Below are 24,989 nucleotides of genomic sequence, written 5' to 3' on the forward strand. Positions count from 1 at the left end.
AAGTGTCCCAATTGAAATACAGCAATGCCTGTTTGGCACCAAGGGCAAATTTATTTGCTCAGCAAAATTTGTACACAAACTGAAAAAGTGAGAGAAAAAATAGAAAATGAAAAAAAAGAAGAATAAAAAAACAAGCCGGCACCTTATCGGGGTGGAGGGGTTTGTGTGTCCCAATGATCCGAGAAGCTATGTTGTCTGGGGCTTTATGCCAGACAAAGCACGGCTCAAAAGACCCCTATGACGATTAAAATAAATGGACTGTCGTTTCCCTTGCCCGGACGCGGGTCACCGGGGCCTACCTCTAGAGCCAGGCCTGGAGGCGGGGCTCGTTGGCGAGCGCCTGGTGGCCGGGCCTACACCCATGGGGCCCGGCCGGGCTCAGCCCAAAGAGGCAACGTGGGTCCCCCTTCCCATGGGCTCACCACCGGTGGGAGGGGCCAAAGGGGTCGGGTGCGTAGTCGGATGGGCGGCAGCCAAGGGCGGGGACCTTGGCGGACCGATCCCCGGCTACAGAAACTAACTCTTGGGACATGGAATGTCACCTCTCTGGCGGGGAAGGAGCCCGAGCACAGCTTGAGCTCTGGTACCAGTACTCTTGAGAGGGGTTGGACTCTCTTCCACTCTGGAGTTTCCCACGGTGAGAGGCGCACAGCAGGTGGGGGCATACTTATTGCCCCCCGGCTCGGCGCCTGTACGTTGGGGTTCACCTCGGTAGACGAGAGGGTAGCCTCCCTCCGCCTTCGAACAGCAGTTTAGAGTATCCACCTTTTTGGAGTCCTTGGAGGGTGTGCTGGAGAGCGCTCCCTCTGGGGACTCCCTCGTTCTGCTGGGGGGACTTCAACGCTCACATGGGCAATGACAGTGAGCCCTGGAGGGGCGTGATTGGGAGGAATGACCCCCCAGATCAGAACCCGAGTGGTGTTTTGTTATTGGACTTCTGTGCTCGTCACGGATTGTCCATAACGAATACCATGTTCAAACATAAGGGTGTCCATATGTGCACTTGGCACCGGGACACCCTAGGCTGCAGTTCGATGATCGACTTTGTAGTCGTGTCATCGGATTTGTGGCCGCATGTTTTGGACACTTGGGTGAAAAGAGTCAACTGATCACCACCTGGTGGTGTGTTGGCTCCGATGGTGGGGGAAGATGCCGGTTAGACCTAGCAGACCCAAATGTATTGTGAGGGTTTGCTGGGAACGTCTGGCGGAATCCCCTGTCAGAAAGAGTTTCAATGCCCACCTCCGGCAGAACTTCTCGCTTGTACCGGGAGAGGCGGGGGACATTAAGTCTGAATGGGCCAGGTTCCGCGCCTCCATTGTTGAGGTGGCCGATCGGAGCTGTGGCCTGTTGCGGCGGCAATCCTTGAACCCGCTGGTGGATACCAGCGGTAAGGGATGCCGTCAAGCTGAAGAAGGAGTTGTTGTTGTTGTTGTTGTTGTTGTTGTTGTTCTTGTTCTTCTTCTTGTTTTTCTTCTTATCATTATTATTATTATATGATTTCCCATTATGCAGTGAGGCATTTGTGTGACATAAATATTCACAAAACTAAATGAAAACACCCTATATAGCCTGGACATAATTTGAATTCCTTATAATAATAATAATAATAATAATAATAATAATAATAATAGGAACAAAATGAAAATCCAAATTATTTGATATAAAAGTTATTTTGCCTGGTAACGAGTTACTTTTATTATGAAGTAATTCAATGACCAACTCAGTTACTTTTTTAAGCAAATAATGAGTAACTATATAAGTAATTACTTTTTTTAAAGTAACATTCCCAACACTGATAACATATTATTGTCAAGAAATGTTTAAGGTTGACTTGCGCTTTATTATTATTATTTCATTCTCAATGCATGTATAAAAGACAAAGGGTTTAATTAAAAAAAAAACATACACTGTGTCCCCCCCCCCCTTTTTTTTTCGTTGTTACAGAATGTAACCCTTTTCTATATATTTTTGACCCTTGCTCATGTGTACAGATGAAGAGCTGAGAAGTCTGTAAATGGGTGTCCATGGCACATTGAAGTATGGTTCACTGCAGAAGTATGCAGACAGTAGTACTGTTACCATAAAGGACAGTCTGTCTTGATCTGCCACAAGTGGATCCAGATCACATCAACTCAGACTCTGGAACAAATTCAATGATTAGCAGGATATATTGAACTTGGCACATAATGCAAGCCAGTGTCAGTGAAACCTATGACTCTTTTTTTATTTATGGTCTAATTTTCAAGTATCTCTAAAAGATGTTTAGCTTCTTGAAAGGGCTGTTTTTCAATTCTGATTTGAATCTATATAGTGTATTTTATTTATGGCCTATGGTTGCTTCCTTCCTTTGAGTATTCTTATCTCTTGTGAGGTCACAAGAGTTTCCCCCCCTTCCCTCACAACGTACAATATAAAGATGCTGTAGAAACACTTATGCGTACAGAATACTGAGTCAGAACAAACCTTGAAGTGGAGGCCGAGTAGGAGGCAAAACGGGAGATGAGAAGAGAGTGGAGAGGAAGATGAAAGATGAGGAAAGAAGTGTGAAAGGATGGGGTTCTGTGACTTGGGTGAACATATAGAAAATAGTGCAGCAGTGCAAAACACAAAACGGCAGAGGCACATTTGAGACTTGCGTCTTCACAGCCTCACAACTGTGTGAGCATTTCCAACAGTTTGGAACATTTGTGTATGTGTGTGAAGATCTGCCTCCTTATGAAGGGCTGCCCCCCCAGTGTCATCGATAGGCGGTACTGACAAGACAGTTGCTATGTTATAAAAAAAAAAAAAAAAAAGTATGCACGCATGAGGTTACAAGGTGGAATTTGGAGATGAAAGGAAAGCACTGTTGTCACGTGTTTTAGTATTTCTGCCCAGCAAAGTACCTGGCAGGCTAAAAGACGTCGCTGTAAAATATTTGAACAAATGAAGCTAATTACACAAAAAACATCACCTGAAATCTTTGTTTGAAATGAGGACGCTCTGCTCATGAATGCTGAGTGTTTTCTGTTTTTGCTTTTTACCTTTTATGAGAAATGTCAAGCTTGCATATCTCATCATAAAACATGTTTACTTTATATTAAAGTTTCCTGGGAATTGCTGGGAAATGCAAAGAAACCCGTCTAGCTGTTCAATAAAATGTCCCAGAGTTTCATGCTGCTATGAATTGGTGAAGTAAAGCTAAAAAAGGAACAAGCACTGACAGTTCCCTGGCACGGTGGTAATTTTGCATATGGAAATGGGCAACCTACAGTATGCACATGCAAAAGGTCGGGTGTGAATGCACATTGAGCTCTCTGAGACATCACACTTTCATTTCAAATTGCTTGCGCTGTTGTCATCGTGCTTGTTCACAAGTGCAGAGTGGAGGTTGCATCGAGGCTCCAGAATGAATGGAACGAAACATCTTTTCAGCAGCTTCGAAGGTGACAAGTCAAGGTTATTCTTAGAACAAAATTCAATGTGCCATTCCGACAGAGGCACATCAATCTGTTAAGGCCAATAAGGCATTTTGTTGCTCATTACTAATATACTTCCATTGCAGATGGTATCGCTTTTAATGATAATAATGCTCCGTTTCAGCAATGTACCATGTTTAGAATATTTAATTAACGTCATGAGCCTCATATTCAACGAATGATTATATGAACACCATTTCCTCTGCTGCCTTTTATAACGGAATTTATATATATATATATATATATATATATATATATATATATATATATATATATATATATATATATATATATATATATATATATATATATATATAACATCCCCTAAAAGGATGCGGTGCAGTTCATATTACAAACAAAATTATACTTTTTTTTTTTAAGATCAACAACAGCAGCAATGACGAGAGGTTTTGATGAAAAAAGAAGAAGTAATTTTCCAGTTGCACGTTATTTATTTTTCTCAAAACAAGATATACATATATTCATTTAATAGTAGCCCAGTGGTTCTCAATTTTTTACAGCAAAACATACTCATGTCTTCACGTAACACCATCAGGGCCAATATAAATAAGGTTATACATTAACCCTGCACAATTAAATAATAACTCAATTAAAATGTATTGCACATAAAAGTAAAAAAAAAAAAAGATATACAAACTCTTCCTAAAGATTTAATGCAAACTGTACTAAAAAGCTCAATACAATGAACTCTATTCAGACATGAGTCCTTTTTTTTTTACTACGATTTTTGACAAAATGGTTGGTTGTGTGGCTGCAGGCTGTTCCACTTATCCCGGGCAAGCCGTGCAGATGCGCCCCCCCCCCCCCCCCCTCAAAAAAACAAACAAACAAACCCAAAAGACAACGCCTGTGGGACAGAAACACTGCATTAATCAAATATTAATTTAAAAATATCAAGCATCATTACTTTAAAGCAGACAAAAAATGTCCCTATGTAATGTCAAAAATTATGCTTTTTGACAACCAGGGTGCTCGCCTCCGCTACCTCACCCTTTTTGGCAGCCTTGGTGAAAACAAAAACAAAAAAACAAAACAACACCCTAATAATGGCAACACATTTCCTTTATACCTCACTAACTAATAATGATAATCTCAGATTAACATAAAGTATATACGTGTATTGTGAGCTTTCTGTGCAAAATATCCCTTATGATACATTTTGGTCAAATGTGTTGCATTGCATTGCATCGTGGCGTCTTCTCCAGCTGGGTGTCAATATGACGCCAGCACATGTCACTGTCCAGACTTTTGTTTTTAACGCCTTTGGGCGAGCACACTTTGAGAATAACAGCTTAAGACACATGCTTTCCCAACCAGAGCATTTATGTGTTTATGCTCTCATGCTGCAATACATTTTATGTAAATATATGAACAATAAGTACTGCAAAATCACATTGCTAACTTTGACCATTTGTGCGTACGATGTATATGGACCATCCGCATTGTTAGGAAGTCTTTTATCAATGAGATTGATTTGAATTCAAAGTCGCGTGGTATGCGTGTGTACTGTATGTGCCCTTATGAAATATTTTATTAAAAAAAAAATCAATGATTAGCCTTGGAACGGAGGCCTAGCACCGGGTGTGTGGTTGGCTACAGATTACTTCTGCCTCTGTGAACAAGAACTTACAGGTCTTGCATGTCAGATCTCATGTGAGCATGATGCACTTACACACCCACGTGTGAACACACACACACACACACACACACACACAGGCGTGTACATGCACACAAGTACACGGTCCTATAGATCTGTACATTTGCTGTTCTCATATGACAGCCGCATACACTACTCAATTCAGAAAATGTGAGCGTGACTGCTGATTGCATCAATTTATTGCTAAAAATCTATTCTCTTCATTTCATAGAATTGATTTTGGCTGCATTATTTCCAGTATAAGTGGATATTAGGTTTTATTTTGTCCAATCAGATTTCATTCAGCCTATATGTGCTGCCAATCCAATCTTCCAAGGCAGAATCAGTCATGATGGCTGATGTAATTTAAACTAGATTAACAATGGGGCTGCCAGTGGATTTTTGTCTACATTCTCAAAAGAGACAGCACATAGACATACGTAGACATCAATATATAGTAATAGACATTCAACATGATAGATTATGTTATGTAAAATATAGAGATCGAGTTAGCATTCGGAAGTGACATTCAGGAGTGAGCTATTGGAAAGTTGCGGCCCACCTTGGTGCTATCTCTTGCATTGTTGAGGAGCTACTGCATATGTGAGTTAATGGGCAAACGTTTCTGCAAACCAGACCGGAAATGCGTTATTTCAGACAGAGATAAATGAATCAAGGCAAAGCAAGCTCGAGAGAAACACAACTTTTTTTCATTTATTTCCTAAATTTAAACAAAGAAATGCACTTTCTACTATTTGTCAAAATAATTTCTTATTAAAAAAAATAATAAAATAAAACAAGGGCAAAATTATCCCTTTTCTCGTGTTTTTTTTATGGCTTGAAAATTTACCATAGGCATTGCGCAAACTTTAACACAAAATATTATACAATAGATTAAAGTCCTTAGGAACTGCTGGCATGTCTGTCGGCATACTGTTGTTCCATCAACAACTGGAAAATCAATTTCTAAACAATGCAACAAAACCTAGACAACCAATTTCCTCACTCTACAGACTCTTCATCAAGGGTAATTCTGGCATATGTAAACCGAGTTGCCAGGGGTGCCTTTTCCATTGGCCCATTCTTTGCATATGTGACAACAAACCCCAAAATGACTGAGACAAGTTGCCCCAAACTACCATGTTGGCTAATACTTGCTCTAGTTTAAAGTTAGCTTAAAACAGAGCAGTGACTGAGGCATGACAAGATGCCTGAATCTCTCCTCTAACGAGTCCACCTGATGTAAAAATCTAGGAAGTATATGAAAAATGTGACTTTGGGTTGTGCAAAACCGATAACTGGCACTCATCTCAGCTCACAATGTGCTATTCTCTTCCCAGTCAGTGCACAATCCCTGACCATTTATATGAAGAAAACAAGTATTCCATTTTTTTGTTGCGCCTTCTGGTGGAGAAGAAAATTTCAATGTGACAACTAGCCTCGGTCTCCCCCTACTTTTGTGTTCTTTGCTCTGCTTGTGAATGTTAACTGCCGTTTTTGTTTATGCTTATAGGTGTTTTCTTTCCTTGTGTAAAGCAAACTTACTTTGCCCTAAAAAAGTCCTCGAAGATGAATCAAATATCTTACAACATTTATTCTGGAGACCCATTTTGGGTCCTAACTCCCGACAGATTAATCATTGTGCTACTTCCCCTCCACTTTTCTCGTCTCACACCAGCTCAGCTCAGCACATTCACATTTTAGCAGTCCTGAAGGCGTTATCGTGGCAATGGCGTGCACACGGAACACAGCAGAAGACAGAAGAACATCAGTAGCTACAACAACTGTGGCAAACGAAAGCTCCACGACACAAATGGAAATGACAATGGCGAAATGTGGTCATCATTGCAGCACTTTACGACCGCTGGGCTTGCCTCGCCGTGCGCAATGTTATAAATTAAATAAATACATTTGAGAGCTACTCGGACGCTTACAACATGTCTGCGCAGTCAGTGGAGTAATTGAGCCCTCCACGAACGTTAGGTTTCTCACATTCAATACGATTCGTGATGATCATCACATATTTGACGATTCCTTCTCTTTTTCCCCGGCTTGAATCGCTACGTAAGACAATTGTTGCTCATTCTTTATTGATCAATACTTAAGATCTCGAAAGCAACTTTGTTCCTAAGCCTCTCTAGTACTTAGAGTTTGGGATTTGTCAGTGGAAGCGTTATTAGATTCACAACCCCTTGTAAGAATTGCAATGGGTGTAATTAGGAAACAATAACACAATCAATATGCGAGACGCATCTGAAAGCGCGCAACATATTTTGCCATTAATATCACTTTGGCCTGCAAAAACACTAAACAGGAATTGGTCTGCTGATTACTCCCAAGATCATTGCCCCAGTTGACAAGCGCGCGTTGGATATTGAGCCGAGTGCGCGTCCGCCTCGGGTCGCTCGCCGGCTTTATTACGATGTTGTGATGTGAAAGTGGAGCTCGAGCAAGAGTTGCAAGGCCATGAGAGAAATACCCAGGAGAAATGAAGAGGCAGGCAAAGGGATAATCTGAAAATAAAGTATATTGGGCATACAACAACTCACACGTTATGAGGTGCACATCAACATATAATAGCTAGCATGTGTGTGTGTGTGTGTGTGTGTGTGTTGGGCAATCAAGTCAATTGCTTTTATTTCTTTCTCTGTGTTTCCACTGGGGCGCTTCTCCAGTTTGCACTAAACACTAATTCCCTTACTGCTCATAGCGCCACTTTCATCTCAGCTCTTTATTACGTGTGTGTGTGTGTACTCTTTGCCTCTGTAAAGAATTACAGTACAGTACCTAGAAATGCGCTCAATAAGCAAATGGAGTCTTCGTCACATTTGCACAGAGAAAACAGTCAAATAACATGCACACAGCCTGTTATTTATTTTATTTTATTTTTTTACACTGTATCCTCCCTTTCTCTAGTTATTGTCTTCCCTCCGGTTTCAGTCCCCTCATTAGGAGAGTCAGCATGTGCAGGACTTGCACAGTAAGTGTGTCCTTGGGGAGAAGAGTGTCTTTCTCTACCTGGACAAAAATAAATATATGTAAGGCTGCACATGCCTGTCAAGAGTTTATGTAGAGTCCGTGTGACACACAGAATAAAAAAAAGCCGTTGGAGTGGGCTCATTCGTAAGAAAACAGATTCATGAGAAAGATGTTTAATACTAAAGTAAGATATTATAACTGTGGGAGAATTTGAATCTGAAAAGTTTTTTTTTTGATTGGTTGTGCCTGTTAGGTCAATTTTGTGCACGTGCAATGAGAATAAAGATCGATTCATTCATTCAAATACTCAGACCTTCTGTATATGTAGTATGCATTTGTAGAGATGCAGCTATTGTGTTTAAAATGTTTCTCACCATTTCAGTTTTCGTGATGTTTTTGAGCATGACTAAAAAGTGCGTCACGTGACCCACATCTCCCTCACTATATAAGAACTTGTGCGCTTTTGTTCACCTCAGCGGTTATCTTGCGCAATTGTGATGTGCAATCACCTAGATATACACACACCCCTAAAAATGCATCGCCTTCGTCTTTAGAGCGTGTCGTTGTCAGCCATGAGTGTGCGCACGTCATGCTGAGAAGGTGGAATAGCAAGGGGGAATGAAAACGTTTTTAATTATTCAAGACAATCTTCTCTGTGGTGTGGTCGAAATTGGAAGGCAGATTAGAATATTTTTCATTGGATTAAATTCGGTTTAGATCATTTATTTTCCATTTACGGGGACTTTTTTAAAAGTGCATGAAGTATGAAGATGCATTGACATTTTTACCCACCGTCCTCTGGGATCAAACTGTGACTCCTGACCTGACGCTTTGCTTGTCCGCCCCAGAAAATTTGATAGATTACCTGTCAAATAATTTCAAATTTTGGGGAGAGATTGTATGGTCAAAATAGAATGTCAGTGATGTTTACATGGTCAAGAATGCATTGGATTAAATTACGTTTGATTTGTTATTTTAGGTTTGTTTAAGTTCAGTGCTGTAAAAGGAACAAAAACGAGAACAATGGAATGGTAATACATTTCTTGTCTTTAGTTGCAATCGCTTGATCATGCTAATAAATGTAATAATGATAATAAATTGGTTGTCTGCACAATTTATTTGTTTTATTCTGATCACAAGGGGAATACATTATGATAGTGTAGATTGTCCAATCATGTAGGGATAAAATATGAAGAAAATACAAATCTACACATAATGCTGCTGCTCACCTCAATACAATAATTTTAATTAATTACCAATTGCTAGTCACTACTTTAAAGGGATACTTGACTCAATGAGCCATTTTCAACACTAAGAAGATAATATTTTGTCTATAATAAATGCGACAACTTCATTATTTTTCATGAACAATTAATACCTTTCAAAACGCATTTTGCCACTTGCTGTCGACTGAAGATGACCTGTGCTGAAGGATGTAGGTAACGACCAATCATGGCTCACCTGTTTTCTGGGTTTGGTCAGCAAACTGAGGCATGATTGGTCGCTAATTACTTCCTCAGCTCAGGGGATGTCATCTTCAGTCGACAGCAAATGAAAAAAAAGAAGAAAAGTTTTTAAATGTATGGTCATCAAATTCAGTCTGGACAAAATATTAACTTTTTACTGTTGAAAAGTATCCCTACGCACAGTTCTGTTACGAGATAAATATGCAAAGTCTTTCAGTTCCATGTTCCCTCTTTAGCCAAGCCTTTTGAATTTCATATCACAAATGAAGATGAGATCTGCTCACAGTAAAAGCCTCATTTGATACTGTGATATTCTTGAAATGTATTCAGTCACTGTTTCTATTTCATCTACAGACAACAAATACAATAACAACTCTCAAATTCCTCCTTCAATAAAATCCAATAATGCTCTTATTACTTTGAGCTCTCTATTGCATTTATATGCTCTTCACAGCTGATTAAAAAAACATATATTTCACGCTTCGCTCATGCATGCAGCTGCTGAACAGTGAACCTATATATGCAAAGTTTGTGATGCAGAAACAAGGCGGTCGCAAGCATGCTATGCTGCCCTTGAAAAATATAAAACCACTGAATAAAACTCCTCCTGTCTCCTCTGACACACGCACGTCTTGCAAAGAATTGAGAGCTTGAGATCTCAGTAAAAAATTCAGGGGACTTTGCGGCGCTGGAATGAAGAATCATGTGGAAAGTGGTGCGTTCTTGCTATTATCGTGCACAGACGCACAAAGGCTCTACAGCATAGGATAGCATTCACTGTCAAGAAATTGGCCCGTGAGAATTCTCCTGTAAGTGGTTGAGAATAGAGAGCGCGCGCATGGACATACACTCAGGAAAACGCAAAACACTGGCTGTGTTTACATGGGCAGCAATCTGCCACAAATTGCAACACTTGGAATAGTAGACTGACATTTTAAAAAAACGCATACAGTTATGATGGATTATGTGGAGTATTCTTTTAGTTATATTATTATAGATATACAGGTCTTAACACATTTATTAGACCGGCATCCAATGTAAAATTAACTGCAGTGGTAATTGCCGAAATCCTTTCCATACTGCATATCTGTGAGGAAGCTCTTTAACCCAATGCATTTTTATTCACTGATTTAGGGGGAAAAGAAAATTCAGATATGAAATTATAGTTATTTATAGGACTTATAAGATCAGGATTTTTCCGCCGCTCATCAATCTGTGAGCAACGATGAAAAACATTACAAAAAAATCATCAAAAATGCTGATATACATTAAATATAACATGCAATGTCTTAATCGCACAGCCGATCAATGGCATCATTGATCGATCAGGCAAATTAAGATATTACAATTGATCACCGATTTTGCATAAAATGCTAAATATCGTCCGATCCCGATCCAGCCGTCTAGTTTACTTGCATTCCTGAACAGGAAACATATTTCCAAGTATTCACTCATACATCATTAAACGAACATTAACTCATTCACTGCCATTGACGGCTATAGACGTCAAAAACTATTTCTATTAGTTTAACATTTTTTTCTACTTTTGTTAAGAGTATGAAAACATATATTTTTTTATTGTACATTTAGAACAGATATAAAATGTGTTATTAATTGTGAGTTAACTAGTGAAGCCATGCGATTAATTACGATTAAAAAATGTAATCACCTGACGCCCCGAATTTTTAATAATCTTTAAGTCGCGCCAAGCGATTACAATTTTTAATTGTCATTAATCGCATGACTCCAATAGTTAACTCATGATTAATCACAGATTTTGTATCTGCTCTAAATGTACAATACTTTTTTTCTAGGTTTCCATACTCTTGTTAACAAAAGTGGATTTTTTTTTAAACTAACAGAAATAGTTCAAATGAATTTTTGACGTCTTTAGCCGTCAATGGCAGTGAATGAGTTAATAGCGGACATATGCTGTTCTTGTCTACGGGGTTTGTTTGCCTGTCCCCATGGCCCCACTTCCTGTATATCCAGGCATTGAAGTGACTTGACATAGATGATCATCGTTATTTCCAACTATTGCAACGGTGTCTTACACCACTTGGCTTCTAAAGATGACAGCCCTAATATATTTGTTCAGCACTATGTATACTGTACATACAAACATGTTGATCTTGGGTAAATAAGATTCCATTAATACCCTTTTTCCTTTTTTTTTTTTTTTTTTTTTAAATAGAGCAATTTGCAGTCGTACAGCATCCTAGGATCATGGTACAGCATCTGTCCTGTTCCTGTTCTGTTTAGGTCCAAAAAGTAAACATTTGGTCACCAGGCAAACATGTTAGCCATGTTAAGTTACTTCATTCTTGAAACGTTGCAGTTCATTATCTCACCAACATGCTGCCCCATTCACGTGTACAAAGCTAATGATGTAATGATTTAAGAAAAAATGATAGGCTACTTTAAAATGCAGTAGACTTATTTTGTTTCTAGTTTTACGCAAATGTATTTTGCTAGTTCAGCATTAGCACAAATAATTCATCATTATTTGTTTGACTAAAAAAGACAAAAAAATACTTGCCACCAAATCTATTTTTTTTTTTGCAAAATTAATCATTTCCAGTATCTTTAATAATAATGAATCGCAATAAGAAAACACATAACAGGTAATCTTTGTTGTTGTATTTAAAATACATTATTACAAGCTAGAAAATATTTTCAAATGACCACAAAGTCAATTTTGTATAAGACTTGTCTTTCTAACATTCTGAGGACACAGCTGTACTTCGGCTTCACATCGTCTGACTGAGGCAGTTGTTCCAGTCTCATGTGCACGAGCAATATCCAACATGATGTAGAAACCACCTTGGGCTCCTTCTAGTGTGTTATATGCCTTTCTACTGTACGTCGACGCCCACCCCTTTGATTGCATGGGTTTTAGTGATGCCGCTCAAGTCTTAAGAAATAAATTAGGACATCTGGTCTCGTGGGAAAGTTAGAGTGAGGAAAGCGGAGCATGGGAGGGTTAAGGGAAGACAAAAAAAACAAGATCATAAAGAAAGTGAGGGAGCTGTAAGGAAGACGAGAACAAGGGAATAATGGATCCACTGCACATAAATGTGCACAGGTCACAGGAATGACTACTCTCCTCATAGCTATCAACTTGAATGTGAATATGTTGGCGCATCCATCTGATGTCATATAAAGTGGATTATACAATTTCAGTGAATCCATAATGCATTACGCTGTTTTCTATTGAATTAAACACATCTAACAATCAGGATATGCACACACCATTCAGTTAGCCAGAAATAGAAATACATTTTAATAGTATTGTGTAATCTGACTGTATGCTGGGAGTGTTTTGTTCCTTAAGACTCCTTTATGTGCAACAAATAGATTGACATGTTAAGGAGGGACACAGTGCGTGTCACCATGATGGAATTAGCCTGCGGGCCCCAAGCTGGGCTCCTGAGTAGCATGCCGTTGAGTAGTATACTATGAAATATTAACTGTGGATGTCATGCAATAGAACCTCACTTCAAACGTCTCCACCTGCATTGTATTACAAAAAACTCTTGACTTGAACATGTGATCCCAATCGGAGGAAGAGGGTGACGGTGTCATAGAAGAACAATAGTCGTGGGATGACAGCCGATGACCTCTTGAATATTTGAGAGCAGATTTCACATGTAGGCAATAATTATGATTTGTGAAAAGATGAGCAATCATATTTCTGAGATGAAACGAACTGGAGGTGTGGAATGGCGCCGATAAAATAGAGCCTGCACCCCATATAAATGATTCATAGGGAAGAGAAATGCCTGTGAGCCTTTGTTGATGTGTGCGCTCATTTACTATTTGGAGTGCACCTTTATTGAACGCCGTGTTAACAGTACATTTCTTAGAAGTCTTTGTGGTTAGAATCAATGTAATTCTGGGGAAAATACACATGAGCCACGTTAGGAACACCTGCATAGTTTTGACACTGACTGTTTTGCATACAGCTCCGGTCCATGGCACATTTGGTACAGGCCGCACAGAGACTGAACAAAAATAATACTTTTTCTTAGAAAACTCAGGGGCCTTCGCCTTTTACCTGCTGCTCATCTTCGTAAGGTGATACGGCAGTAAAAAAAATTCAATAAAAATAAGGTCACAAGTCTGTACGGAAGCGTATTGCATCCACTTGAAAAAAAACCCCTCCTGTTTTTGTGACTAATTTTGGGGGGGAGCTTTGTTTTTTTGAGTATTTTTTTTAATTGTCTGTTTATCTGAATTTTTTTTTCTGTTTTACTGAATTTTTTTTTCTGTCAAAAAAATATCCCCAAAACAGGCTGAAAAAAGTATTCAGAAAAACAGGAGGAAAAATTTCTCAGAAAAACAGGGGGAAAAAAATATAAAAAACCCCCAGAAAAATAATAATTTAAAAAAACAGATTTATTTATTAACGAAAAACAGAGCTGGTGTTCTGTTTTTCTGAGTATTTAATATATTTTTTTTTTACCTATGAACTCCAAGTGACTTGTTGCAGACTCGCTAATAGCTGAAGCAGACACTTTCCCGCATACCTCCATATGCAATAAGATGGTGATGTTTACTTACTGGCTCTCAATAAACAATGAATGTGTATACTGTATTGTGGTTTGTTCTCTAATCTCTGAGGGAAAACCCTTTTAAAAAATATTCAGAAAAACAGAAAACTAATTTTATAAAACAGGGAAAAATTACTCAGAAAAACAGAGGATTTTTTTTAACAAAAAAAAAAATACTCAAAAAACAGGGGAAAAATATTCAATAAAAGAAAAAAATACTCCAAAAAACAAAGCTGCCCCCAAAAATTAGTAAAAAAAACAGGACTTTTTTTTTTTCAAGTGAATGCAATACGCTTCCGTAAGTCTGCAAACAAAATGATAAAAAAACAAACATCTTTGGAGAACTTAAAAAAATGCCAAATTATATGATAGCAGAAGAGTCTTCAGCTTCAAAGAAGAAGAGTTCAGGACACAATATCAGCTCTTACTTAAAATACGGGTTTATCACTTCTGGTTCAGATTCTCACACACCAAAACCTGCGTAATATCTGCCGACAGGCTCGCAAATGAGCTAATGAATCCGTCAAAACTGTCAAAAAGCACTGAATACCTTGCTTTCATTTCATTTCCAACATCTTATCTCTGTTGAGCAAAATTTTCTGCAATGGCAAACACAAAGATACAGAGTAGACTCAACATACGAAACACATTTTGTGTATCGTATTTCTCAAAATGGGACCCGCTCATTGATGAGAAACACAAGCAAGGCTCCCACTAATCATAGCTACATTCAGCGCAGTGGTGTGTTTCTATGTGTTTCTATGTTGGTCCGTCAAAATATTGCTGTACATGATCCGTCCGTGGGTCCTGTAGCTTTATCGTGTCGTTTTGTAACTCAGCAAAGGGGTTTACCTTTATGAAAATAGTGGAAAAAACATTCTTTACTTCTGTGGCTTTTCACACACTGATAATGTGCACATTATTTTACAATATCATAATTAGTTTTATAAATTTACTGCCCGCCTAGCCCATCAGAAATGCTATTAAAACAGCAATATCTATCTTAACCAATGAGACAATGATTGGTGATCTCGTAGCACAATAAAAATGAAATCAAATAAAAACTACAAAACATGCAAGATAGCGGACTCTCAGACAAAATGATGAAAATAATATTGTGAGAAACACCACATACTCGCTAATGTGCAACATTTGCGTGTGTGTGTGTGTTTTTTTTAACGAGGTTCTTGGGCACATTTTTTTGTAATTTTCACCCTCCCCAATGGTGGTCCAAAAGTTAAAAACGAAGGCTATTTTTACCTCACAGAAGCCGGTCTGTTGGGCAAAGTACATCAGCGGGGATGAAAATTAGAATTACTTTTCGTTTCAGTTTAAGCGATACAATTGAATGTGCGACATCAAACTGCAAAACTAGCGTTCCTTGAGATGTACGATGAACTTTAGGACCACCGTTTTTACAATACACAAAATTTTAAAAAGTTTAACAGCATTTCAGGTGCATGTGTGATGGGCCAAGTGAGAAGCAGAAAGAGGAATAAAACAGCCTAGAACGATGACGAATGAGCTGTGGCGTCAGACGATGACGTGTGATCAGAGGAGAGAATAAGATGGAGTTGACAAAGAAGAAGAAGAATGAGAGACAGCCAAAGCCGTGAGGATGACAGACGCAAAGGGCACGGAGGAATCACAGTGAGAACTGTTCTTTGGAAGTTGATCAGCCCAAGCTAGAAGAAGTATTTCGTTTTTTTTTTAAATATTGCATTCAGAATGATTGAGAACTAACCTTCGTCTTTGGTGATGGAAAGAAGAGGAAAAAAACAATGAGGATGAGAAAGCAGCATTTATCAATGTCATGAGGCTGAAGAGTATTTGAAAAGAAAGGTCTTGTAAGTGAAGCTGAGTGGAGGACTGGAAGCGCCCTTTCTATTTTTGGAAAAGTGTACTTTGTAGCGTATACTGCTCACACCTTATAGCATGCAGTGTACCTGTGGAGCTTGAATTCTCTGCAGGGTTACCAGCTGTGGGAGAGGGGAATAATTCATCATTAAATAATGATGGCCTTCCATCTTGAAATGGAGATTTGCCGGAACCAATTCCCAGAGGAGTTGGATGTCCATATGTATTCACACTCTGGTTTTACCCCTGACTCATCAAAGTACTAAAAACTTTCTCGACAGTGCAGGGGTAAAAGTAATTTTCTTTTGATCATCAAATTAATAAAACGAGGGTTGGGCTCGACCCATAGAAAGACATCTTACACCATTTCTATACTTAGACAATAAACCTTTGGGATGAACTGGAACAGATTGTGAGCCGCCTCTGACCTCACAAATCTGGAGGATGAACAAATATCCCCAATGACACTTCAAAATGAATCAAGTGTGGCAGCGGTGAGAGCTATTTTTATGACTATACTCCTAAAGCCCCACATTGTCTACTCTAAATAAGTTTGTGTTTACTTGCCTTTTCTCAAACTGTCTAAAATCAAATCAAAATCTGAAAAGGCCCAGTGTGATTACTGAAACTCACTTAGAGTTGCATACGACGAAACTCCTGAATGAATATTTGTGAGGAGTTCTTTTCCTTGCAGACATGCAAATGAGTTGTAATGTCCTGTGAAAACTCTATTATCTAATCTATTGTGTTCCTTTGGAAGATAACCTGCTTTATTGTGACAAAGGCTACCTGGAAATATTGTGAGAAATCCATACAGGCAGGCTGACACAGGAGAAACACACAGCAAATGGCTCTATAAATACAGTGTGGAGGTAATGTTCATCGTGTAAAGTGGGCGGATTAACTGGAACCAGGTCAGAGCAAAAGCAGAGCATGCTCCAGCTTTTCTCCCATTTAGCTGCCTTTCTCGGCATCTTGTTAACGCGGCGGCCTTCTCCTGTTCTTTGGTCCACCCCACAAAATACTAAAAGAGCGGATTATCCTTTAGATGTTTGTTAGATGACATTAACTCATTCACTGCCATTGACGGCTATAGACGTCAAAAATTCATTTGAACTATTAGTGTTAATTTTTTTCCACTTTTGTTAGCAAGAGCATGAAAACCTAGAAAGAAATGTATTGTACATTGAGAATAGATATAAAATGTGATTAGTCGTGAGTTAACTATTGAAGTCATGCGATTAATTACAATTAAAAAATGTAATCGTCTGACGCCTCAAATTTTTTTATATTTTCATTTTTGTTTAATTACTTAATTATTTAAACTCAAGATTAATCACAAATTTTACATCTGTTCTAAATGTACAATACATTTTTTTCTAGGTTTTCATACTCTTGTTAACAAAAGTGGAAAAAAATGTGAAACTAATAGAAATAGTTCAAATGAATTTTTGACGTCTATAGCCGTCAATGGCAGTGAATGAGTTAAAGTGGAAGTCAACCTAAAACATTTCTTAACAATAATATGTTATATGTGACCTCACTAGTCTAAACATGACATTCCGATTAATATTACATTTGTGGAATATGAGTTATGAAGCAAAATCCAGCCGTTTTGGTCTATCTCAGGAGATGGCCATTTTGCCACTTGCTGTCGATTTAAGATGACATCATAGTTGCTCAGGGCTCAGGCAACGACCAATCACAGCTCACCTGTTTTCTGAAGCTGAGCTGTGATTGGATGTTACCTGAGACATGAGCAACTGTGATTTTTGAAATGTGATTTTGATTCTGAAATTTTGGACTTTTGATGACGTAGAGGTCTAGGACCATATATGAAATTGACCCAGGATATAAAAAAATCTGATTTGAGGCATTCAGACTGTCATAAAATAGTCAGATAGAGGTCGCATGTTCGCATTAAAAAATCCGATCTGGGTCGCATTTGCCTCTAGTGTGAACGTAGCCTTAATTAGAATGTCATGTGTGAGGTCATATATATAACATATTACTGTTAATAATTATTTTTGGGTTGACTTCCCCTTTAAGGTAATCCAACAAGTGTAAGGTGCTACTTCATCACGCCAGTTAGCGACTTTGATTTAACCGATACATATTATTGATCGAGCAACCACAGCTTGTCTTCGTTTTGCCCTCAAATCAGACGCTTCCGTAATACTGTCTATCTTTTCACTGTTATACTGTAGGAAGCCGTCTGTCATATTTCAATGAAGCATTTGTGTTGTTACTGCCGAAACACGATTGGTAATTAATCGACTTCACGCTATAATCCACATTGTTGACTAGTCTGTTTGCCCCCTATGTTGTATAGCTCAGAGATTACATGTGTGATTATCCGGACTGCAGTGCTTGAAAGCACATCCTCCATCCTTGTCAATATCTTTCACTGTGTCCTCGTCTCTCGTAAATGAGTCGATGCATTAGTCCGTTAATGAGAAGCCTCTGCAGCAAGGTGAAGAGAGAAGGATGAAAAGAAAAAAAAGAAGCCAAAGGCCAAGTTCAGCAATTGGTTTGGAGGTGGACAATGGATCAAGGCTTTAGTCTTATTTCTCGAGTGAAAAATGCACCATGGTGAGGAAAACTGCCGTTGTTGTGAAGCACTTATGTATTAAACTCATCCATCCTGAGAGCGAGGAACGATGAGAAAGAAAGCATCGCCACAGCAGTCATCATTCACCTGTAGCATAGCTTGGTTTGCATAATGTGAGCATCGAAAGTCTTTTATGACCAGCACAGCCAATGAACACGGACCAGTTCAAACCTGTTGTTATTCCTTTTCTCTTCTCGTCTCGTTTGCATCCTTTCAACTGACCCGTTTCTAGCCCAGAACCTTTCACTTTCCGATCTGCTTCTTGAAATCGAATCACTCAAGACACGGCAATGCTGGCCATTGAACCTACCAACTAATCAAACAACAATAAAGAAAGTTATTGTCAATCAACCTCACTCATAAGTTGAATCACTCCATTTAGTTATGACATTTTAATTAAAAAGCAAACAAAACAAAAAAAACACGTGCAATTGGCCATTTATTTAAAGCAGGGGTCAGATTCGTGTAATGTATTTTGGCATCCTTAGTCATGATCGGATGGTGAGCGGCAGTTGAGGGACTGATAAGCCAGTGCCACGTTGGATCCATCATTACAACAGCTTGGGGTGTTGCATAAGCGCTCCTAGCTTGCGCCGAGGGCCAAACAAGAATCTATTCACTGTTCAGGTAATGATATAGTAGTTGACGGTCACACATAAATTCTAATTACCCTAACCTATTTTTTTCCCCAATAAGTAGTAATGCAGTATTGAGATTGTATATTTTTTATCTTGCGTGTATATTCATTTAAACTTTGTATTCTCTTTAAATCCTATTTCTTAATTGCCCCTAGGGGATAAATAAAGTTATGTTGAATTTAATTAAACCTCCATTGTGGGTTCTATAGTTCGTGGTCCATTGTTTCATGTCGTGTCTTAAATTTGTTTATAGTAGGTGTTCCTCCACTCCCGACCACAAGATGGCATTGTTAAAATTTTTAAAATGAAGAACGAAAGAGGAGGTGTTTAAGCAGAGCCAAATTTTCGTTGAAAACGCATCCAATGTCATCTGCAGTAATCCTGCTTTTTAGGCCTACAGAAAGCGACGGCTGTAGGTTCATTTTATCATTTACATTTCTGAGTAGGATTTATTTTATTTTATTGTATATTGTGAGATGATAAGTTTGCTCGTTTGTGAAAAAGTGGGATGTGTTTACAGAAAACACAGGGGGATTTATTATGTATTTAAATGTGTTTATATTAATTTAAATGTGGTTTTACAGACCTCCAGGAAAATTATGTGCTCGAGAGATTTCACTTGGGGAGGTGGTCTGGAAAGTAACCCCTGCAATAACCCCCTCCATTACTGTGCTCAGATAGATGTGTCATGGGTTTTGTTTTGTTTTGTTTGTTCCCCCCAGTTTATCATTTGGGCCAGCATACGACGGAACCCCAAAAGACAAAACATGGGAAATTGGCCCCAGTTGAGTCAGTTGGACCTCCACACAGCGATTTGAGAAACAGTAAGAAACTGTCTTTCTGCAATTCCAACGTTTTTCTTTCCTAGTAAGGCTACCATAGCCTATATTGTACATTTACAATCAATGCAGCAAGAAAACAAGGCAGAGGGATCCAGCAAAATAGATTAAAAGTAGTCAGCAGAGAAATGATTGATGGCGAAAGTATTTCAGTGATTAACTCCTTTTATCTGTTTTTCTTTTTCTTTTTATCCAATCTATTATTTCCTATATTCCACTTCTAATTGCTTCTCTTGCTCCTGTGTCACAACAGAGCCATAAGGCTTGAATATCTCATAAATAATTCATAGCTTCTCCCCACATATATACTGTATGTACAAGGCCTTGAATTCTGGTTAATTCAGTATTGTCTTATAAAACAAGTGCAGAACAACACATCTTTCAAGTGAATGATTAAGCTGCTTTCCACCCGCCACTTTGGAGGAAGACTGGAGACAGTAATTACAAGAAAGACCAGCTTTTTTTCTTTCTTTTTTCCCCCTTTTGCTTACACATTGGCTTTCCAACTACAGAACTGTGAATGAATATTTGAACTATGAAAATGAATACGTGCTTTTGTTGTATTAGTGTGATACACAGATTGATCATAAAGGCTATCATGTGCCTGGGGGGGAAAAAAAAACTATTAAATAAATTGCTTCCTAATAATTCTGAGACAAAAGAAGCTGGTTGTTTAAAAGAACTGGACTGTGGACATGTGAAATGTATAAATACAATAGCAGGACAAAGGAGGTGTGGCTGCCTGAATACAGTATATATACAAATGTGCAACACAAGATTTCATGAAGAATTCATGAGTTTTGCATCTTCTTTTCCATGTTGTTAAACACACAAGCTTGCATTTTCAGCTTGGTTTTACTAAAGGACTCATCCATCGATCTTCTATACCCCTTATCCTCACTCGGGTCGTGGAGTTTGGAAAAAAAAAAGTTTTCTTATTTGTGCTATTGTGTGAGAATGAATGACATTAATGACTTTGAAAATGTGTCCACGCTTGTCCATTTTAGCTGGTCACTGGTTTCACTTGGTCTCATTAGTCCGCCAATCAGCTCATTGTCTGGCCTCTTGCCTGAATGCTGCTTTTATTTTTCCTTTAGTCCTGTCTGCTCCTTGCTGTTCCATACCTGCTCCCCTTGACCTTTTTACTTGACTGTCTGCCAACATTTTGAGCACAATCAAATCCATTTCTAGTTCCCACCATCATTATTTGAGATAGATCTCTTGTCTACTTTTCTCTGCCTTTCATTTGATTTCATTTTAGGAAATATGGAGCACATGTCATTAACAGTTATACAGTATACCACTCAACCTAATGTGATAAGACTCTTCTACTTCAGAGATGGAATGGCTGTTCAGTAAGGAGTGAGGACGTGTGTAAATGCAGTCCCAAAAAACAGAACTGCCGTCTTGCACACGGGCCAATTTAAGCGCCGCTCAGGCTTTGAATGGAAAAAAACTGATGATTAAGAATCAGTTGGCCAGTGGGTGGATATCATCTGCTAGCATCACTGATAAACTGCGTCGCAATCCACAATTCTTCCCAGGCATCTCCAATAAAACCAGCAAGGTGTCATCATCATGTCTATTTGTAACTTTGAAAATGCTTAATTTTTGTGTTTACTGCCCCCCTAACTTATTTATGGCTTTTCATGGCATTTTCCCCCGGTTCAGGTTTGCTCCTGAATCTCTGTCTGCCTGCTGCCCACTTCTTGAAAAAAATAAAAAAATAATTTAATAAATATATATATATTCCTGCAGTCAATGTTGCAGCACCAAAAATGTTGGGTAATTTTAGATTTAAAAAAAAAAAGGATAAGAGGTGGGGTTAAAAGTCAAGGGACTCAGCTGGACGAGGAGGGGCCGCAGATGAGATGCAAGGAGGCATAAAATGAACATGGACATGAGGAACCTCCGGCACCAAATTAAGTTTGAGGAAACATATGCCGGGCTTCCAGCATATCCGAAAGCAGACACTTATCTAACATGGGTGTGTGGGAAAAAAAGCAAGCTGTTTGTTTACTCATATCCCACTCCCCTTAACATTAACATTGTACTAGACCAAAAACAGAGGGCTTTTTTAAAATTTATTTGTAACTGCATTTGTGCCGCATTACACAATAATGAGATATTGATGTCTATAGAGCACCTACACACAGCTTGCTGTTAGATCTCCTATTGATGAAATCATAAATCTGTTCAAATGTTATTTATCTGCTTGGCCAGAACCACATATGCGGCACTGTCCTGATCCTGCACTGAATAATTTAAATGATAGTAATGTTCATGTTTTATATTTTTGTAGGTTTAATGTTGCTATATTTCATACTTTTAATTTAAAAAAAAATCCCTTTATCACACTACAATAGGGTATAAGTGATACCAGTAATGTTCCTGGTTATACACCATGCTTATGTTTCCCTGTTTTTCAATCAGGAATGACGTCCTCAAACCAAGAGAACAAAACAAATCTGTTAAATGAAATCAACATAAAAAGAGGCAGCTCATTTAATTAGTTTTTTTTTTTAATGACTTAAATGGCAAAAGTGAGAAAGCTGTGCAAATATATATCTGGAGAAAATTCACATGAATAGATGGCCATGAAACACACGCTGAAGCCTTTTCTCATTCAGCAAGGTCACCAGTTCAAGACAGAATAGAAAAGCTAATATAAAGCAAGCCTCAAACCTGCATGGAGATCTGATCAAAATACAGCCTATGGCGCAACTTTCCTACCAAGCATAATTGAAATAGATTTCTTCTGAAAACTACATGACTACATCATAAAGATGAATATGTGTATCAATACATCAATTAAAATCATTTAGTTTTTAAAATGATCACTATTGGAGACTACCAATTAGTTTTAGTCATATTTTGCATTGGTTTAGAACAGTGGTTCTTAACCTGGGCTTGAACACCAGGGGTTCGGTGAGTCAGGTGTTTGTGGAGGTCAAGACACACATGCGACTCAAATCATTCATGATGATATGCCCCACTGGCCCATCATTGGCTGCAGGTGTTCACGCTGCAGGGAATTTGATGCACTCAGTAGATGACTTGTGGCTGTTGTGATGGTACGTCGTGTGATTTCCTTGTTATTGTAATCCCGTCATACTAATGATGTCAAGCAAAAAAAGAAAGTGGTTGGACAAATATGTGCAATATTAATTCACATGTATTAACGGAATGTATGGTGTTCTACAGGGCTCAATTCTGGGGCTTCTGCTGTTTACATTGTATATTCTATATATGCTAAATATAAATCTAATGATTATTTTTTTAAGCAATGCATGCAACTACAGATGTAGGTTATAACTGTATTCTGTATTATATTCTGTGTGCACAGCCTTTTTTTTTAACCATTAAAAAGTGAACACAAGAAAATGACAAACACATCTTGTTTGAAAGCCTTTTCCCCTTTAGGCTGAAGGCATTCTACAAACTCTAAATGAGGTCTCTGGAGATGATTTCAAATGTAAAATACTGCCCCTGCAAACTGTGGGGCAGTGAGGAGATGGATGAGAATCAACGCCTCACTCTTTTCCTGACCAGTCCTTTTTGTCATCCTTACTTTCCTAGCCTTACCTGGTGCTCACAAAAATTGCTCACCGGCTAAACAACAATAAACAAAACCTGATTATTTCAAATACATGCAATTAGAAATGATGCTGATGGCACTTAATGCACAGATCATACTTTAGAGCACACTCCCTCCTCCCTCTCGGCTATCTGAGCTGGCTGCTTGCAGTTATTTCAAATGTGCACTTAAAACCCCGGAGCATCTGCCTTGATTCCACATAAGCCTTCAGTCAACAGATCCCAGGATGGAGCGAGTAAAGCGCTCAAAAGTGAACACAACCGGAAAGGATTGTTTTATTCTCCATCCACCTCGGAAAAGAAAACGTGTATGATATTCAACGGAAACTCAAAAAAACTATAGCTTCATATTATGAGTATCATATGCATGATGTAAATGACATGCAAATCAACAAGTTTGTTTACAGCAAAGCACAATTTGATATTGCCATACACCACCACTCCCTTCATCACCATCAGCATGATCATGACAAAAACCTTTCTTTGATATTTCCACATGCTGCCTGCTCGAGTGCGACAGCGTTCCGTAAGGCGTTCATCATGCACCAGTGAGTTCTTACCTTGAGTTGTGGCGGCTCTGGAGAAGTGTGGGTGCGCACGTTTGCAGCCAAACTATCCAAAACGGGAAGAGTGGATCTGTCTGGACTTGAGAGGGCAAACAGACGATGAGCAGAAAATGCCAGCAGTCGAGAGCGCAAAGGAGGAGAGAGGAGATGCAACTGCAGCTCCTGCTCCAGCACGACCGTCTGCGCTTTGCTGGGAAGAATTACTTTGCTCCTTTCTGACTGCCAGCCCTCCCCTGCTCCACTCACCAACTCCTCACTCACTCACTCACTCACTCACTCACTCACTCACTCACTCACTCACTGAGGAAGAAATCATCTTTCATGTGAGATCACCGTTCCAAGCTGATTGAAGCGCAACATGCCCAAATGTGTCCCGCTCCATCCCCAGTCTAAAACTTGCATGTTACACGGCCAAACAAATAGTCTCTCCGTGTAGGCACATCAGAGGAGTTTGGATTAAACTGTGGGATTATGCTTTAAACGTTCATCATTTTATCTCATGCGCTGTTGGACAATGACATCAGTGTTTGGCAGATGAGCGCCACTACTGCGTGGGCAAAGATGGAGGGGGTAAAATAGAGAGACAATGAAAACCTTCCACTTCCGTTATTGATAATGTGAATGTAAAGCATCATGCGGAAGCCTGGTGACCCGTCGTGCGTTAGGAGGGGTCACTAAGGTCACGGGTGAGGTGTTTGGCATGTGATGTTCAGTGTATGTGTACGTGTAAACATAGCCAAGGCGGTCGGTGTGCCTGCTGACAGA

General features: G+C 38.9%; 1 protein-coding gene across 1 annotated transcript in view; it reads right to left on the reverse strand.

The window, feature by feature from the left end:
* Window positions 1-24,659, reverse strand: part of camkvl (CaM kinase-like vesicle-associated, like) — a 40,582-nt gene extending 15,923 nt beyond the window's left edge. Inside the window, exon 1 of the mRNA XM_086069464.1 lies at window positions 24,219-24,659. The gene's annotated coding sequence lies outside the window, so the exon portion shown is untranslated. The remainder of the gene's footprint in view (window positions 1-24,218) is intronic.
* Between the last annotated feature and the right edge of the window lie 330 nt (window positions 24,660-24,989).

This window comes from Leptonotus elevatus, chromosome 2 (assembly GCF_054856555.1).
Source record: "Leptonotus elevatus isolate MCC_2025b chromosome 2, RoL_Lele_1.0, whole genome shotgun sequence".
Lineage (NCBI taxonomy): Eukaryota > Metazoa > Chordata > Actinopteri > Syngnathiformes > Syngnathidae > Leptonotus > Leptonotus elevatus.